This window comes from Pinus tabuliformis, chromosome X (genome assembly GCF_031772625.1).
Source record: "Pinus tabuliformis cultivar Carrire ecotype Pingquan chromosome X, CPIR1, whole genome shotgun sequence".
Classification (NCBI taxonomy): domain Eukaryota; kingdom Viridiplantae; phylum Streptophyta; class Pinopsida; order Pinales; family Pinaceae; genus Pinus; species Pinus tabuliformis.
In genome coordinates, this window is record NC_142308.1 from 456,523,321 (window position 1) to 456,542,835 (window position 19,515).

A 19,515-nucleotide genomic window follows, 5' to 3' on the forward strand; every position below is an offset into this window, starting at 1 on the left:
TTAACAGCACACCCATTCACCGTCAATCCAAAGCCCCGTGGGCTCTTTTTTATTATGGTTATTAATTTAATTCATTTTGATATTTTAAAGGAGTAGAAGTCGGCATTTCTTTATTTTATGTATTCATTTTAGATATTTTTTTTATTTGGTTATCAATGTCTTTTATTGCTTTTTTATTTTGGTTATTAATTTAATTCATTTTGATATTTTAAAAGAGTAGAAGTCTGCATTTCATTATTTTATGTATTCATTTTAGATTTTTTTATTTTATTTGGTTATCAAATTGATATTCCAAGTTACTAGTTTTGGGTATTTTACTCTATATTAAAGTACATGCTCTTATATATATATATATATATATATATATATATATATATATATATGGTGAATGGGTAATTTATTGGACTAATGTGGTGAAAGAACTAAAAATATCTCACTGAAATTTGAAACCAGGTAAAAGAGATAACATCCATTATAACATCGGCACAGAAAAACCACTCTAAAGAGAGCAAGACCAAAGAGACACCACCGGAAGTCCACATTGACAAATCACACGACCTTTTTGTTTGCTTAAAAACATTTCCATCCATGGACATCGGTTGTGGCAAACAAATACTTCCATTAATGGTGTTCATTAAAACTATATAAACCCATCTCCATATTGTAGAAAGACCTGCACATGACAAAGTTACCTGAGACATGCTAGCAATGGAGGAGCATGAAGTGTATGGTGGGAAAATTCCAGAGTCTGAACCAGAAGACACTGAAATGGGCATTAATGAGAAAGAGTTGGATGTGATGAGGAAAAGGCTACAGGAAATTGAAGAAGAGGCAGCTGCCCTGAGAGAAATGCAGGCCAAGGTCGCTCAAGAAATGCGGATCCATGTTGTGCCAAACCCTGCTAGCTGTTGCGGATCAAGCGAGCAGAGAAGAAGCGGATTCATGTTCTGTTTTTGTTGGAAGTGTTGATTACTCCTACAGTCCAGAGGAAGTGCAACATCATTTTCAGTCATGTGGGACAAGTTTGGTCAGCCAAAAGGGTTTGCTTATGTTGAATTTCTGGATGTTGTCTCTGTTCAAAATGCACTTCGTCTGAATAACTCTGAACTTCATAATCAGCAGCTGAAGATTACAGCAAAAAGGACAAATGTTCCAAGAATGGGGTAACACCGTTATCGAGGTCGAAGGTTCAATCCCTATGCTTGGCCTTATTATTATGCCCCCCTCCAATTTATGGGTATGGGTATTGGTATGGGAAGATTCTAAGATATAGACGCCCCATATCTTTCTTCCCTCCCTCTCTTGGTTGTCTTTTTCTGTTCAATTGGAGTTCGCATATTAGATGTAGAGACTACTTGCTCCTCAGCCTCCTGGAGGGTATTCTCTGTCCATTCCAACTGATTCTTGAATTGTTCTATCTTAGGCCTAGCAATATGATGATATGGTGTGAACTTATTTTCCACCCTGAGTTTGGAGATGACTCCCAATGGGTCATATGACCAAGAGAAACTCAAAGAAAACTTCATTTCCTTTAGAAACTTATCAACTTCCTCCCCTGCTACCCCAGTATTACAAATGAAGGGACCAACTTGAGCTTTGAGCTTAAATTGCGATTTCTTTTTGGAAGCTACAAAATGTAATTCATCTGCATTCAATATTTGCCTCAAGTACTCCAGTGCAAAGATTCTAACAAGGAGGTACTTTGGCAGTTTGTAGGGTGGAAGCTCACAATGAAAAACCCTGTTTTCTGTGTAATTCTGGTAGCAATACCAATCTCCTATTGCAGCTTGATCTATGAACTGAAGTTCTTTGACAATCTCTTCACTGATCCTTGGTAATGGAGTGCTGCTCATAAGGCTGAGGGTTGGATGAATAAACAGTTCTATGAACTACTTATATGTGAATTCTTCTTTGTCCTTCATCCCCATTGAAGTCCAGAAAATCACTGATTGTGGAAAACCTTCTTCATCAAGTTTCTGCAAAGAAAATGGGAATTTTCCCCCCTAAAAATATATAAATAGATACACAAGTATTGAAGCATATGTGAATACTTCTTCAGTGTTAAATTTGACAAACTGCTCATGTATGGTTTCAACTATGAAATGACTTAAATCATAAATAACATTAGGCTTAGAATCAGAAGAAAACATGGATAGGAAACCAAGGATGGCTTCATTGACAGACTGATTAGAGTGATAACCAAGCAAATAGGACAGGATAGTAGTAATATGCCTGGTTCTATCAGGAAACATAGATGAATCATAAGGGGGATTTTTCTTTGGTAGAGGAATACTAATTGCTAAAAATAGTTCCAGGGTCTGGGATCTCTTGGTAAAGTCCAATTTGTTACAAGATTCTATCAGGTTTTCATGAGAAAAAGGATGAGTTGGTGTAGTGGCAGGGGCCTGCAACATTTTCTCAATGGAATCAGTGTTAATAGGACAGAGGATTTCTCCAATAAGTGAGATAATGGCTCTCTGGCTGGGATCATAGGATTCATGGCATTTTCTCACGAACTCTAGAGCTCTGTGTATTTGTGGAAAAATATAGTGAGGTAATTGGGATTCCCAGAGCCCAATTTCATCACTCTGGTCAATTAGTTGTTCTTCCCACCAACAATAAATTTCAAATAAATCAAATTGAGAAGAAGTCTCAATGATTTTGCAATCCTTGTCAACTAATGGAGTATGGTGGAAATCAATATGTGGTTGAATTAGAGGATTTGAAACTTCTGCAATTGCTTTTCCCTTGGGAGGCATTTTGTCAAACGAAACTGCGGACTGTAAATGACAAAATGGTAAAAGGAGTTACTAGAGTGGAGACAGGTAACTGACAAGTGGACCTGGAAGATGTGCTTGCGAACAAGACAAGTGGCTGCTAGAATGTCGGACAATGGTTGAGCTATTGAGTAGGCAGGCTTGAAAAATACTCTCTGTCGCAAAAGTTAACTGTGTAACTTTTGAAATGCATGACACAATGTTTATGAAGAGAAAAATGGAGTGGGAAGGTGGTGCCGAATGTTTGAAAGTTCCTTAATTATCCAATGGGTTAATTAACGGACATTTGGTTATAAATGCGTGGGAGCGGAAATGAATGGGCAATGGATAGGCGGCAGATGATTGGATGGGAAATATGAAGTGAGTGTGGCGTGGAGGTGACATGGGGTGGCAGTAACAGCTATGAAGGATACTACGTTCAGGGGTAAGATGGAGCGGTTTGTGGTTTTGGGATTTTTAGTCCCGAAAGACTAAAAGGTACTTTTGTGGTTTATATAGGCGGTATTAAAGACTGCCATTTCCCCCCCCTTGAGAAACTTCAGACAACGAATGAGGGCTGAAAGGGAGTGTGGGCCATATGATTGTGGAGGAATGTGCGGGATGAGAGGTGAGGTAGAGGGAGTTTAACGTCTGAGCGGGGAATGAATGGTGGGGTCGCGATATGATAGGCGGGCACGGCGGTTGTGGGTTCGGGTGTTTTAATGAATGAAGTGATAGCATGTGAATGAAATAACATAAAGTATAACTTTGGTTATTCGAAAAATGACACAGGAGGTCAATTGAACAACAATTGAACAATTGAACAACAATTGAACAACAACTGAACATCAATTGAACAACAACTGAACAACAACTGAATAACAATTGAATAACAATTGAATAGAAATTGAATAGCAACTGAACAACAATTGACTCTACGCCGTTGATCTCCTCTCTCCAGATCTAACGATTGGTAGTGACATCGCAAATCGCACTTTCCTCTACATAATGTTCATTCACTCATGAATGATGCGATGCGATATTGATCCCACGGTCATTAATCAACATTCATCCAACGGTTGACAACGGTATCACATAGGGAACTTGTGTGATGCTTACCCACCTTCAATGTTTTGATATTTAGGAAATAACCATTTCAGCATCTCAAACTTTCACATTTCTACCTACCCTTCTATTCCTAACATTTTTACTTATCCTTCCAGAGTGCATTTGAACTAGCATCCCAATATTTTATTTTTATGAGCAATCTATCTCTATACCTTATTTCTTCCATTGACTCATATTAAACTTTTGAGCCAATTTATTTTCTACCTATGAGAATTAATTTAAAACAAATCCAAATATGATGCAACTGTATAATTGGATAAAATAACCTAGTGTGGCAACTAAACAAAATACACAAAACTATTATTTTTCAAAATGAATTTAGAACAAAGTAGTGGCATTTAGATTTGCAACACTTTCAGAGTTGATTTCTTTTTCTTTTCTATCTAACCTAACATTTTATTTTGCCTTCATTTTTTAGTGCATCTACCCTAACATTATCTTTGATATGTACATATTTATCAAAATATTTTCCTCAATATTTTGTAGCACAAAAAGTGTTGTTACCCTTTACTTCAGCAATTGCTAAAGGACCAAACCATAGGTTATCAAACTTACCATGCTTTACCTTTTCCTCCCTCCTGGAGTCCCATATTAGAACTAGGTCACCTTCCCTGAAGTCCCTTTCCCTGGCTCTTCTGTCAAATAGGATTTCCGTCTTATTCTGATATTTCTTCAATTTGTATTGAACTTCATCTCTGTTTTCATTTAGTTCAATAATCTGATTTATACTTCTTGAAAAATCATCAGTTTCATTTGTTGAGTCCTATAAGAATTTTAAAACTGGGAAAGCCAAGTTGGTGGGAAAATTTGCATCTTTCCCATAGACTAACTAAAAAGGAGATTTCACAATGGATCTTTTTGGAGTTATTTATTTGCCCATATTGCATAAATTAAATGAGAGTCCAAACTCTTTTTATGATCTTCTAGCATCTTTTTTATTACCTTTACCAGAATTTTATTGGAGGATTTTGCGAGGCCATTACCTTGAGGGTAGTATGGAGTTGAATGATGTAATCGAATATGATATTTATGGCAAAACTCAATCATTTTAACACTAGAGAATGTTGCTGCATTATCTGTGACAATCTGAGTTGGGCAACCAAACCTAGATAAGATATTTTATTCAATGAATTTAATTAATACTAAATCGGTAGCATTTCTTACCGGAATTGCTTCCACCCATTTAGTGAAGTAGTCTGTTGTTGTGAGGATCCATCTGTGCTGATTACTTGAAGTGGGATGGATCTCTCCAAAAAAATCTAATCCCCATTGAAGGAAAGGTGTTGAGATTATCGATGGTACTAATGGAAGAGCTGCTATTTTTTGCTTACCAACAAACATCTGACAAGGAACACAACCTCTGACCTTTACGCCTACTTGCAAGAACAATGTTGGCCAATAAAATCCTCTCCTTAAAATCTTGTATGTTGTTGCTCTTTGAGCATAATGTCCTCCACAAAATCCTGCATGAAAATGATCAATGATTCCTTCAGTTTCTGATTATGTTAAACATAATAACAAAATATTCAGTGGATCTTTCCAGTACAAATTTGCATTTATTATGTAGTACTTGACTGCTTTCAATTTAAGATTTTTACACTGGGCTTTGGAAAATGATGTTGGGAATTCAAAATGGGGCAGAAAATTTACAATGTCTTGATACCAATCTAGCAATAGAAATTTGTCATCAATATGTAAAGGGCTAATTTGATCTGAAGGTAAAGGTTTTTGTGGATTCTTTTCTTCAGGTTGAAGAGAAGGTTCTTGTGGATTCTCCCCTTGTACAATTTGGAAAGGTTCTTGTGGAGTCTTCCCTTGTGTAAGGACATAAGGTTCTCGTGGATTCTTCCCTTGTACTTCTAAAATAGAATTGATTCCAAGAACTTTGCAATTCGATTATGCTAGAAGCTTGGCTAATCCCTGGTATTTTACTAGCTTTGTATTTTTGATAGTTAGATCAAACTCAAGTATTTGATTGATCCACCTACCTATTTTCCCATTAGTGTCAGGTTGAGTTAAAACAATTTTTATAGCACCATTAGGAACATAAGTAGTAATAGGTGAATGTAGGACATACATCCTAAAATATTTCAGGGCTTGAATGAGGGCATAGGCTTGCTTCTTGATTATGTCATACTTAAGCTCGACATCTCTCATAACCTTACTAAAAAAGGCTATGGGCTGGTCACGAGAATCTTCATTCTTTTGTAATAGAACAGTAACAAGGGTTGTTTCTGAGATAAAAGAAAAGATACTGAATGGTTTAGTATAATCAGGGCTGGCCAAGGTGGGAGCTTCAGAGATAGCTTTCTTGATCTAATCAAATGCATTCCTAGAAGAGATAGTCCATTTAACTTCATGATCCTTTCGGAGAGGAGAGAGACTCTACACAAGCTGAAGACGTTTGAGGTTAGCTAAGAACCCATCCCATAGAGGGGGATTGGTAACATTTATTTGTTCCCTTCAGAGGTGTTATAATAAAATCTATTCTTTGTATATCCAGTTTCCATTAGATTATTGGAGTTATCATTGTTTCATTTTTTTGTTTAACTATGATTGTGGCATAGATTAGGACTTTGGCAGATTTTGTTTCTATCAGTTGCTACAGATCTACAATGTTTAGCATCCATTGTTGAGACTTTTTGTCATCCATAGTCTTAAGTGTTTCCGTTTCATACATACTCAAGGAGAAAACACTATAACATGGAGTTAGCCTCCTAAATTTTAAGAAGATCCAGTTAACTAGTTATGTTGACTCTTGTTAATTAAAAAATATCCAGTTCAATTCCTTTATTAGAAACTCACTAATTTTAACCATTTGAATTTCATTTAAAAGGAGGAACAAATCCACAAGTTTAATCATTATTTTTATGAGCATGAGTTAGTGAGAAAAAGCAATAGGAATCACAAGTTTGTGCATGGAGATTGTGAGAGGAAGAGTGTGCAAGAGAAGCTTGTGCACAGGTTGCCAGAGGGAAACAAAGATTAACAGTCTTGTAAGGGTTTCAAGCTTATAAAAAGTAGGAAAGACACATGTATATTTTATATTAAAACAATTATTATGAAAGAGATATATTGGTCAGTTTTTTTATCAATAAAATTCTCATCAAGTAGAGGGTTTTCCTAGTTGGGTTCCCTAGTCCTCCAAAAGATCTTCCATGCAGGATATTCTTGGCCTTCTATGTTTAAGGGTTGTATTCTTGCAGTCCAAAAATGTCATGCTTGCAAAATTTACAATAGAAATATGCGCGCCCCTCCTGCTACTCCCAATCCAATAGTCATCGTCGATCCATTGGAATAATCACAATTGGTTCTTGAAGATTTGGGGAAAATTCACTATCAGAGCTCTCAAATGGTGAACAAACAAAAATGGTAAAAATGAACTATTTTTTTTACTTTTATAACCAAAAATGGTCTACATTAATAATATTTTTACCTAGTTGTTTAAAATTTCAAAATTTTCGGTCATTTTATGTTATTTTTGAGCGGAAATAATGAGCTTGAATTTACATGTGCAAATTATAGGATAGTTTTTAAAAAGTGAATCATTTTGGCAAGAGCATACTTTCTATTAATTTTTCGGGCTCTTTAAACTAATAGCGAAAAATAAACCTTCTGGAGTTACCTTTAAACCCTTTTCTAACTCTCGAAATATGAAAAGATTTTCAATTAAACTTGTTTCTTTCATGCTCGTAAATGTATATGAAGAAACATCTGCCTAATATAAGTTTACCCCTTTACAGACTACATAGACTATTTACGAAAAAAATATACTTTGATCAATCATGGTTAAAAGAGTTCTCCCTTGTATCATTTTACACATTTAGTCCCTATCATGTCTCAGGTTCTTATCTCATGGGTAGGGGTTGAGAGTGGGAGCTAGTTGTGGGGGTTACATTGCCCCAAGAGGCATCTAGGCTCGATTAAGTCTCACATATTCCTGGTAACAACATCCTGTTGTTGGGAAAATTGTTCTTCCATCCAGCATGTTGGTTAGCCCCAACTTTGGCACAATATATTATTGAAAAAATTATGTAGAAACTAACTTCTTTGAAACATAAATATACTATGATAATGAAGAAGAAATAAATTGGAATTTGGTTCTTCTATCCAACAGGTGGGTTGGCCCCAATCTAGGCACAATCTAATGTTGAAAAATAATATAGAACTATACTTTTCTAAAAATAGATATATTGTAATAATGAAGAATACTTAGATTGAGATTTGGTTCTTCCATCCAACTTGTGGGTTGGCCCCTAGGAAAAATCTAGCGTTGTAAAAAAATATAATATAGAACCACACTTTTCTAAAATATCACTATACTATAATAATGAAGGATGCATAATAAATACACATAATGAATAATATAATTATGTTCTAATAATGAAGAATACATAGATCGACATTTTGAAAGAATGAAGAATACATATAGAATTTCAATGTTTGTATTCTGCATGAATACAATATAGTTATATCGTTTATTATGTATATTCTTCTATGTATTCTTGAAGGGGGCCACCCACATTGGAGTTCGAATTAGCCATTCGATATGCTTGGAGGGAAAATTGAATGGGTGGATAGAGGGGCCCACATGAGGCTAAGGGGGCCCAAGGAGTTATAAAAAGAGACCAGCTCTCATTTTGTTTTCATTCTGAATATTTGACAAACAAACTCACTTTTGTATGATCTGCTGCTTAGCGAGTCTACCCACTGTTTAGCCATGAGTCTTTCGCAGGGAAGATTCAACCTGTACTTTCGGGGGCCATCTATGCCCGCCCTAGGGAGGTGTTAGGACTCAGAATTGACCTATTTTGACCTCATATTTTTGCCTTAATATTATCCTTTTCAGTCATAAGTTGTAAGCTTTTGATTACATAATGACTTATCACCCCAAGGTACGAAGTGACTTTCCGCATATCTATATGTTTAATTGTTCATAGCATATTCGTGAGTATCTTTATATTTATCTTGGAAAAGCTGATTAAATTGTCAAGTAATTGTCTTAAGCCTGCAAAAATTATAAGTTATAGTTGCTGTGACACCAGAAACAACAACTACACAGTTGTTGCAACACCAGAAACAACAACTACACAGTTGCTGCAACACCAGAAGCAGCAACTACGCAGTTGCTACAGTCAGCAACAGCAACCATCTAAAGCAGGCTATTTTGCAACAGCTGGAAATAACAACCGCCTACTATCTGAAGAACGCTGACGCGGCACGATCTACAGCTATCTAAAGCAGGTAGAACATAGTTACCACTGCTTAAATCAGGAACAGCATGGGGAAACAACAAAGGAATGTGAAGATCCCAAGAAGATGGTCGAAGACAGTTACCAGCTGTGTAACAGCCAGAACTTAAGAAAGAATATATTGTTATACTGTTGTAACAACGATCTGTAACTTTTATTTTTGATCAAATGAGTTGACTAAATGAACTGTAATGATCTATTGTAATAGATGTCTCCTCTATAAAGAGGAGACATCTACATTAGAAGGGGGTTAATGTGTAATCTGTAAGAGAGATTTTGAGAGACATCAGCAAGTCTGAACTTCATTGTATTTGAATCTTTTGGCAGTTGAATAAAGAATCGTTCTGAGCACTTAATCTAGTCTTTGTGTGGCGGGGAATCTTGTGAGAGGGACTGGGCCCACCTTCCTCACAAGATTCACCCATTTACTTTTCTGTTAAAGTGTGTAAGTGTGTGATAGTTTCTTTCCGCTGGTACTCTGTTTGGATTTTGTAGCATTACCTCTGGTATTTCCGCTTTGCTAGTACTCTGTTTCATTCATTGCTTGAAGTTGTGCAAGGATATTTCACCGGTGAATTTGAGTGCAGTGTGTGTTAGCAATCTGGTTACAGAGGCAGGTGCTGAACGTCCTCACCTGGAGGATAGGGTCCTGATCCTCTGCCAACAAAGCATCCATCATTTCACTTTTCAGATTTGTAATCTTAATCAATTACTTTCATTTTAACAGTACAATGATAACTTAGCGTAAGGATTACGTATACTACAGATTTTTAATGCTTTTAGGAGTAAGTACATACAGTACGCGGTAGCCTTTGTAATAAAAAGACTTTCCCAGGTTAACAATTAATGTGGTACTTGAATGTTTAATCCATAAACAATTCAACTAGCCAACATTTTGGCGCCGTTGCCGGGGAAGGCATTTAGAGATTTCTAAAAGCATTAATGATTTCTTTCTGAGAATAACAGATGCATGAGAGGACGCAAGAAACCTAATTTCACAGGCGGCAAAGGAGGAAGAAAGACTTATATCGACGAAATCATCTCAAAGGCCGAAACATCACAGAGGACAAGTTCCCGGAGACCTCAGATCCAATACTCCTCACAAACAGACCAACAGACGAAGGAAGTAATAGGACCTGAAAGGAAGCTCGAAGTACCAGAATACACTGAGGAACCGGTAGAAGAACCTGAAGAAACAGAAGACACAGAAGATAAAGCAAGTGATTCAGGAAAAAGACCAATGGAGGATAACAGAACAGAAGGAAGAGGGGAAAACTCGCTCTCTACCCTGGAATTCCCTATTGGGGAGCTCCCGAGAGGAACAACCCCCATGAAAAACATTCCACTCTCGGCATTACCCAACTTTCATGGGTTATCCTCTGAAGACCCGGATGAATTCCTCTTTGAATTCGACATACTATGTAGAAGTTATGATTATATAAGTCCTAATCAGAAGCTAAAACTGTTTCCACCAACACTAAAAGGGAATGCGTTGAGGTGGTTTATGAGCTTAGGAGCTCAGGCAATCACCACCTGGGACCAGATGAAAGAAGGATTTCTGGCCAAATATCAAGACTACTGCCGGACAAGAGAAAGGAAGGAAGAATTGTTTAAAATGGTTCAGAAAGAGGATGAGAATTTGGAAGATTTTGTGGAAAGATTACAGTATAATCTGCAGCGGTCTAATCATCCTAATATGAGTAAAGATATTTTGAAGACCATATTGCTGAAAGGGGTAAGAGATGACTGCCTGGACATGTTGAACATGCTTGGAAAAGGGGACATTTCCAAAGAACCCTTTGATGAAATTATTAATCTCTGCATGAGATGTTCAAGGGGAGCAGCAGGCAGATCAAAAAGCAGAGATAATGTGTATTCAAGAGTTCAGAAGTCAGCCAGTGGAGGAGAAACAAGAGCTGAAATAGGTAACTTATTGGAAGAATTTAAAACTGAGATGCTAAGTTCTTTTTCTTCACAAATTGATGCTCTGCAGGTTAAGAAGAAACAGGCGGAAGCAGAAGCTGCTCTGGTAATTTTCTGTTCCAAATGCAGAGAAAAACATCCACTCAGAGAATGACCACTGGATAAGATACCTATCTGCACAATCTGCGAGAAGGACCATGAAACACAGCAATGCCCTTCTCTGCCTGGAATCAAAGCAGCACTGCAGTCAACTGAAGAAGAAGCTGAAGCAGTGTACCTGATGACACAGAGGAGGCAATGGCCACAAAGACAAGGTATGAGCTCTAACACAGCATTCAATTGTTGGAATAATAACTCTCCTTTTCAAACAAACTACCCACCCATGAACCAAATGCAGTACCCACCCTTTAATACAATGAATTTTCCACTTATGCAGCAACCAAATCTTCCTTTTCCTGATTCTACTATATGGAATCCTTGGGCTCCCCAGCAACCGTATTTTAATCAATGGAATCCAAACTGGGCAGCCCAACAGATACCATTTCCTCAACAACAACAGTCTCCTTCCTTACCATCTAATACTCCTCCGAATAACCAGGCAATGAGACCACAGCTGCCTGTACAACCTAACCCCAATCCAAATAATAATAAAGCCCTGCAAGTTATTGACATTCAAAATCAGCCTGTCTCTCCCCTGCAATGTAATGATATTCACCTTCGCTCAGGGAGAATTGTTGAACCCATTATAGATGATATTACTGACTCTGACAAAGAAGAGGCTAGAAAAGAGAAACCAGCTAACAATAATGCTGAAACAGCAGAATCAACACCTAACAATAATGATCAAACAATAGATCCGCCATTCCCTGAATGGCTGGCTCTCACTAAAACACCTGAACAACCTACCTTTAACCTTTTAGGAGAGCTACAGAACTTGTATGTTAAAATCCCATTATTGCAAGCATTAAGGGATGTTCCTATTTATGCTAGAACTATTAGAGACATTTGTATAAAAAAGCCTGGAAGGAAGGCTAAAGATCCCCTCACCGTTCATGTGATGGGGGAATTAACTGCCTTAATGACTGAAAAAGATTATCCTGTGAAGTATGGTGACCCTGGTCACCCTACAGTAACAGTCCAGGTCGGAAAAACCTTTATCTCTAAAGTCCTAGTAGATTTAGGAGCTGCAATAAATATAATGACACTCGAAATAGCACAATTGCTCCAGTTAAAAAACTTTATCAGGGAAACTCCAACTATCTTAGAGTTGGCTGACCGTTCTACGATTAAACCTGAAGGGGTCATTGAAGACCTTATAATCTCTGTAGAATCCTAGAATTACCTGGTTGACTTTGTGGTGTTACAAACTAAAACAAAGTTGGGGGGTCATCCGTTGATTCTAGGGAGACCTTGGTTGGCTACAGCAGATGCTTTCATCAGCTGTAGATCTGGATCAATGAACATCTCTAATGGACATGAAACCAAACAGCTTACCCTCTATCTTCATGCTACACCCATGATTAATAATGACAATTCTGTATGGGTAGAATATGAGGATGAGGAGACCCAACCTATATTAACTATTGGACAAGCTTTGACTTTTAAGGACTCCACCGAAGATGAATTAATCAACAGCTTTATTTCTAAACCCTCTTCGGTCAGCCCTGAAACATATAATCACTTCACTACAATCTTAGAATCTGAATCCCAGCAGAACATGAAAGATGAAAACTTATTTCAGACAGCAGTAGGCAGCCCTTCCAAAAGTACAACAATCGAAATTGAACCTGGTAAAACATTAAATATAAATCCTGATTTGACTGATAATGAAAAACAGAAATTAATAAAGTTACTCCAAGAAAATAAAGAGGCATTTGCATGGGACTACACAGACATGAAAGGGATCTCCCCTGAACTATGCACTCACCGTATTTATATTAAGGAGGGATCCCGGCCAGTCTGTCAACCCCAGCGAAGAATGAACCCCAACCTTAGAGAAATTGTCAAGGAGGAACTTCAAAAACTCTTAAATGCAGGATTTCTATACCCCATATCTGATAGTGAGTGGGTTTCCCCACTTGTAATTGTACCAAAGAAAAATGGGAAATGGAGAGTATGTGTGGATTACAGAGCATTGAATAAAGCCACCCAAAAAGACCATTTCCCTTTACCATTTATCGATCAGGTATTGGATAATTTAGCAGGTAAGAAATTCTTTTCATTCTTGGATGGGTTTAGTGGATATAATCAGATCAAGATTTCACCCCAGGACCAGGACAAAACCACATTTACTAGCCCATGGGGAACCTTTGCTTATAGAGTACTTCCATTTGGGCTGTGTAACACTCCAGCAACATTTCAAAGAGCGGTAATAGGGATCTTTTCTGATATGTTAAATGATTCATTGGAAATTTTTATGGATGACTTTACTCCCTATGGAGTGACCTTTTAGGATGCACTGCAAAATCTTGAAAAAGTACTTAAGCGGTGTATAGAAGCACACCTTGCTTTAAGCACTGAAAAGTGCCATATGATGATGAATCAAGGTATTGTGTTGGGTCACTTTGTTTCATTTTTAGGGATTCAAGTCGATCTAGCTAAAATACAGGTGATTCAGAATCTCCCTATCCCAAAAACACAAACGGATGTAAGAAGCTTTCTAGGACATGCCGGATATTATAGAAGATTCATTAAGGATTTTTCCAAAATAGCTTCTCCTCTATTTGTGTTGTTAATGAAAAATGTTGAATTCAAGTGGACTGATGATTGTGAAAATGCATTCAATAAACTTAAACATCAGTTGTCCGTAGCTCCTATTTTGAGAGGACCTGATTGGGCATTACCCTTTCATATCTCCTCTGATGCCTCAGACACAACAATTGGAGTTGTCTTGGGTCAGGAAGAAAACAGTCTCCCCTATGCCATCTATTTTATCAGCAAGAACATGACACCAGCTGAGCTAAATTACACAGTTACCGAGAAGGAATTTCTAGCAGTTATTTATGCTATTAACAAATTTAGACATTATATTACTGGCTACACTACCTTTGTGCATACTGATCACTCGGCCATTAAGTATTTAATGAATAAATCAGTTACAAATGCCCGAGTCACCAGATGGCTATTACTGTTGCAGGAATTTGACATCACAATTGTAGACAGGCCAGGTAAAGAAAATGTAGTTGCTGATTTCCTTTCTCGTTTAAAAACTGATGAAAATGCTCCAGTAGATGATTCTTTTCCTGATGAGTATTTATTTGCAGTATCTGCTCACTCACCTTGGTATGCAGACATTGCCAATTATCTAGTTGCAGGAAAATTACCATCACACCTATCACACAGGGAAAGAAGGAAGATCATCCAGCAAAGTGCTAGGTACAACTGGATAAGCGGGTGTCTGTTCCACACAGGAATAGATCAAGAAATCCTGAGATGCATTGGGGAAGACGAGATTTATGATATACTGAAAGCTTGTCACGATGGTCCTTGTGGAGGACATTTTGCAGATAAAAGAACAGCTCACAAGGTACTTAGAATGGGTTATTACTGGCCATCACTTTTTAAAGATGCTAGAAAATATGTGAAGGCTTGTGATAGCTGTCAAAGAATGGGCCAGCCCAACCATAGGGATGAAATGCCACTCAATCCCCAGGTAACTCTTGAACCTTTTGAGAAATGGGCATTAGATTTCGTAGGTCCCATTAATCCTCCATCTAATCAAAGAGTTTATATTTTAGTATGCACGGATTACATGACTAAATGGGTAGAGGCCAAAGCACTCATTAAAGCTAATGAAGAAGTAGTACTAACATTCTTATTTGAAGAAATCTTTGTTAGATTTGGACTACCCAGAGAATTAGTCACTGATGGAGGACCTCCTTTCAATTCTCATGGCTTCAAAGATACGCTCCAAAAATATCATATCAAGCATAAAATAACCACACCATACCACCCCCAAGCAAATGGGCAGGTGGAAAGCACCAACAAGGTCATAGAAGCCATCTTAACAAAAACGATAAAGGAGAATAGAAGGGACTGGTTTCAGCGGTTGCCCGAGGCTCTTTGGGCCTATAGAACCACTTGGAGGAATACAACAGGCTTTTCACCCTATGAATTAGTTTTTGGAAAGAATGCTATTTTTCCTGTAGAGTTTGAGATTAAAACCTTAAGAACTGCCTTAGCTGTTAACCTTGATTTAACTGATGCACAGACAGCCAGGTTGCAGTAGCTGCAGGAATTGGATGAGAAAAGAATGGATGCCGTCCATCAAACAACTATGATACAGCAACAAAGAAGCAGATGGCATGACAGAACCATCAAGCAAAAATAGTTCCAGAAAGGTAACTGGGCTCTACTTTATGATTCACGTTTCGAGAATTTTCAAGGGAAGCTGAGAACAAGATGGTTAGGGCTGTACGAAGTGGATACTGTTTTCCCAAATGGAACAGTTAGACTTTTAACAATTGATGGAAGCAGAACACCACTGTTAGTGAATGGCTACCGACTTCGGTTATATCAGCGGTCGGTTTCCAAAGAGGATTTTAAAGCCACTTGCATGGCAATAAAACAATATTCTTTTCCAGGGGAACTTGCTGTCCCTCAAAGCACTTGAGTTTCTATTATTTATGTAATTATTTTTAGGTTAGATATTCTTTTTTATTTTTTTAGAAACTAATAAATCCTGCCAAGGATTGCGATATTACATTTTAGTATTTTGCAGATTTTGGCCCGGGAAGTAGCTGAGAACAAAAGTTTCAAAGGAATTATTTTGCAGACTCGGAACTCCTGTTGCTGCAACACCATCTCCCTGTTGCTGCAACACCATTTCCCCGTTGCTGCAACACCACCCCCGTTGCTGCAACACCATTCCCTGTTACTGCGATATCATTCCCGTTGCTGCAACATCATTTCCCGTTGCTGCAACACCATTCCCCGTTGCTGCAACACCACTCCCGTTGCTGCAACACCATTCTCTGTTGCTGCAACACCATTCCTATTGCTCCAGCACAATTCCCGTTTTTACAAACGTCTCACATCATTCCCTGTTGCCACATCAGCAATTTTCTGTGGCTGCAACACCAATCCCGGTGCTACAACATCACTTCCCGATCACGGAATATCTTTCCCAGCAGACTACTTCATGTACGAAAACGCCAGTCTTACCACTTCAGCCCCAAGGAACAAATTTTGATAAAATATACCACTCCTTGTGATGATTACAGCACCCTACTATCACTTCCCGTCATTATCATTACAAATTACCGGTATTCCCATGCTTGTAGATCCGCGGTAATCATTATGATCCGGCACAAGACAAGACAAGACTTTTTGACGCAGCAATCAAAAAGGTAAAATACGAAGGTACGCATGATTATGTATGGACATTAAATGATAGGTAATGCGGAGAAGTTGATAGGACTATTAAATCATTGTACTTCCAATCATATCATTGACACGTAGGGGGGGGATTACCAAAGCAACTCTCATAATGACATACCACGCCAACTACCGCCACCCTTAACTCTCCCGGTAATATGTAAAAGCCACCCTATCACAGCATGTTACCATTTGCGACGTTCTACTCTGAACTGAAATTGGAAGCTCGGCTCTGAACTCTGAAAGTTACTGAAACAACAGCTATGGGAGGAACCCTCATTACACATGAGCCTGGCTCGACAGCAGTCCTTGAACTCTTTCCAGAAATTTATCAAATTTTCTTGCAAGCAGGTTGGATAGAGTATTTCAAGAGACTCCCGGACTTTGACGAGCAGCAAGTCCTTGAATTCGCATGCAATTTAACAGAAGGATTCTCGGTCGTCCAGGGAATTCAAGTTCCAGTCACAGAGGAAATCATAGCCGAAGTTACCGGGCTACCAGCTAATGGCACACGGTGGTTCAGCAGAAAGCACCTGATTCTTAATGCACAGCAGGATTTTCTCCAACCAGGCGAGCACGTAGAGACCAAAGGCAGAGGTGTAGCACTTCGGTCGTTACCTCAACCGTGGCCGAAAGTCGCTGAATTTTTCAAGCAATATCTAACTTGCGAAGGCCGCTACCAGGTAATTTACCAGCACGACTTTGTCCTATTAAATCATCTAAGAAATGGTTAGTTAATAAACATGCCATATTATCTATTGGGTTGTCTCCAAAATATGTCACGTTATGCTGTGAAAGCTAAGCATCCTCTAGTTTCCTTAAAACACCACCGCTTAGCCCAATTGCTGATTAATAGAGCCTTCGCTCTAAATAACCCTCCACCCCCCATTAATCCCCATCAGGAGGCACAAATTCCACAGCCGGAACATGAAATTCCTCACCAGGAAGAGGAAATTCTCCACCAAGCTGAGGACATACCTCAGCAAGATGAAGAACTTCCTCAGCAAACGGAGGATATGCCCGAACAAACCCCTCTGGAAAACCCTCAGCAAGCAGAGCACATTCCTGAACAAATCCAGCAAACACCCCCGCAAGATGCTGAGAATGCCACTAGGACAACCCCATCTCCCAAAGGAATCAATCCTTCCATTCCCATACTGGGTATTTCTACTGATGACTCCGATGACAATATCCCCATTACCCTGCTTAAAAGAAAAAGGCAGCAGGAAAAGAAAACCCCATCGAAAAGAAGGAGAACCAGGGTTTCAGCGAAGGCACCTCCTACTCCGGCTATTGTCCCCATCCTAAAGAAAGCTAGCCTAAAAAGAAAAACGCCTGAATTCCCTGCTTCTCTACCAAAGAGAAGAACTCAGTCATCGGTAGCAGCTAAATCTCCTAATTCCCCCAGTTCACTGCCCATCACTATAAAGATCCGTACTCCCACCAGCCCTCAAAACTCCTCTCCCTCACCCTCGGAAGCAGAGATGTAGAGTGTTCATAGCTTCGTGACATCATATTTTAAGGCAGCTGACACACAAGAACCAGTTGCCGACACCCAAGATAATAGTGACCAAGTGGCTACAACACAAGAAACAACCACTACTGCAGGTGCCACACAAGAACCACCTGTGGGGAATACTGATCAGAATGATGAAACACAACCTCTGCCTCCATTGGAATCTACTGCTCCGCAGGACCAGCCTACCATACCTGCCCTACAAGAAAAAATTGAATTCCTGAAATCTCAGATTCAGGACTATCAGGAGGAAATAATAAGGGTTAAAGAAGCATATCAGAAGGAATTCAGCCTGCATGTTTTAGCATGAGTAGCGTCTGCAGCAGAAAAAAGTAAGGATAACGAATATGTGTGCACCAATTGTGGTGAAATTTACACTCAGGCAGGATATAAAGTAGTGGCAGAGCCAATGAAGGAAGCATCTAATGTTGATGGTGAAACAAAAGAGCCTGCTACTATACAGACGGAAATGTCGCAATCCTCTCCTGAAATAAAGGAACCTGTTGTCACACAAGAACCAATAGGTACTCCAGAAGAAGTGCAGACAGAAGAACCTGTTGTCACACAAGAACCAACAGGCTCTTCAGAGAAGATGCAGGACCAAACTGAAGGACTTACTGACACATAAGAACCAGTAAGTTCCCCAGAAACTGCACAAGATAATGCTGAAGGGCTTACTGACACACAAGAACCAGTAAGTTCCCCAGAAACTGCACAGGCCCGAACATAAGAACTTACTGCTACACAAGAACCAGTAAGTTCTCCAGAGATTGCGCAAGAACAAGCAGAAGGGCTTGCTGACACACAAGAACCAGCAAGCTCCTCAGAAATTATGCAGGAAGAAAGAAGGAATGAGAAAAAGGAGAATACAGACTCACCCTGGCCTACCCAAGTTACTATGGAAGAAGTTGTTGCACAAGAATCAGGGAATGCAGAAGAAAATTCAGACTCACCCCGGCCTACCCAAGTTACTATGGAAGAAGTAGTTGCACAAGAAAATCAGGAAAAAGGTATGGACTCACCTCGGCCCACCCAAACTGTTATGGAGGAAAAAGAAATAGTTTTAGGAGAAAATGAAGAAAAATCAGACTCACCCAGCTCTATTCAAATTGCCAAGGAAGCAGAAAAAGAAGAAGAAAATCAGGAAAAAGAAGAAGAAGAAAATCAGGAAGCAGAAAAAGAAGAAGAAAATCAGGAAAAAGAAGAAGAAGAAAATCAGGAAGCAGAAAAAGAAGAAGAAAATCAGGAAAAAGAAGAAGAAGAAAATCAGGAAGCAGAAAAAGAAGAAGAAAATCAGGAAGAAGAAAAAGAAGAAGAAAAACAGGAAGAAGAAAATCAGGAAAAAGGAGAAGAAGAACAAGGAAATGAGGAAAAAGGCACAGACTCACCCCGGCCCACCCAAATCACCATGGAACAAAATGAATCAGTACAACAGGAAGAAGAGACACCAGCCAGGAATGAAGAAAAAGATGTTGGATCATCCCAGACTATTCCTACAGAGCAGGTTATCCTTGTGGATGCCTTTACACAGACAGAGCTTCCCTCCGTTACTGATGTATGCACA

At 38.8% G+C, this 19,515-nt stretch overlaps 1 pseudogene; it reads left to right on the forward strand.

Moving 5' to 3' along the window:
• The first annotated feature begins 708 nt into the window (after positions 1 to 708).
• The window catches only part of LOC149140574 (polyadenylate-binding protein 2 pseudogene), a 30,431-nt pseudogene continuing 11,624 nt past the window's right edge, over positions 709 to 19,515 (forward strand).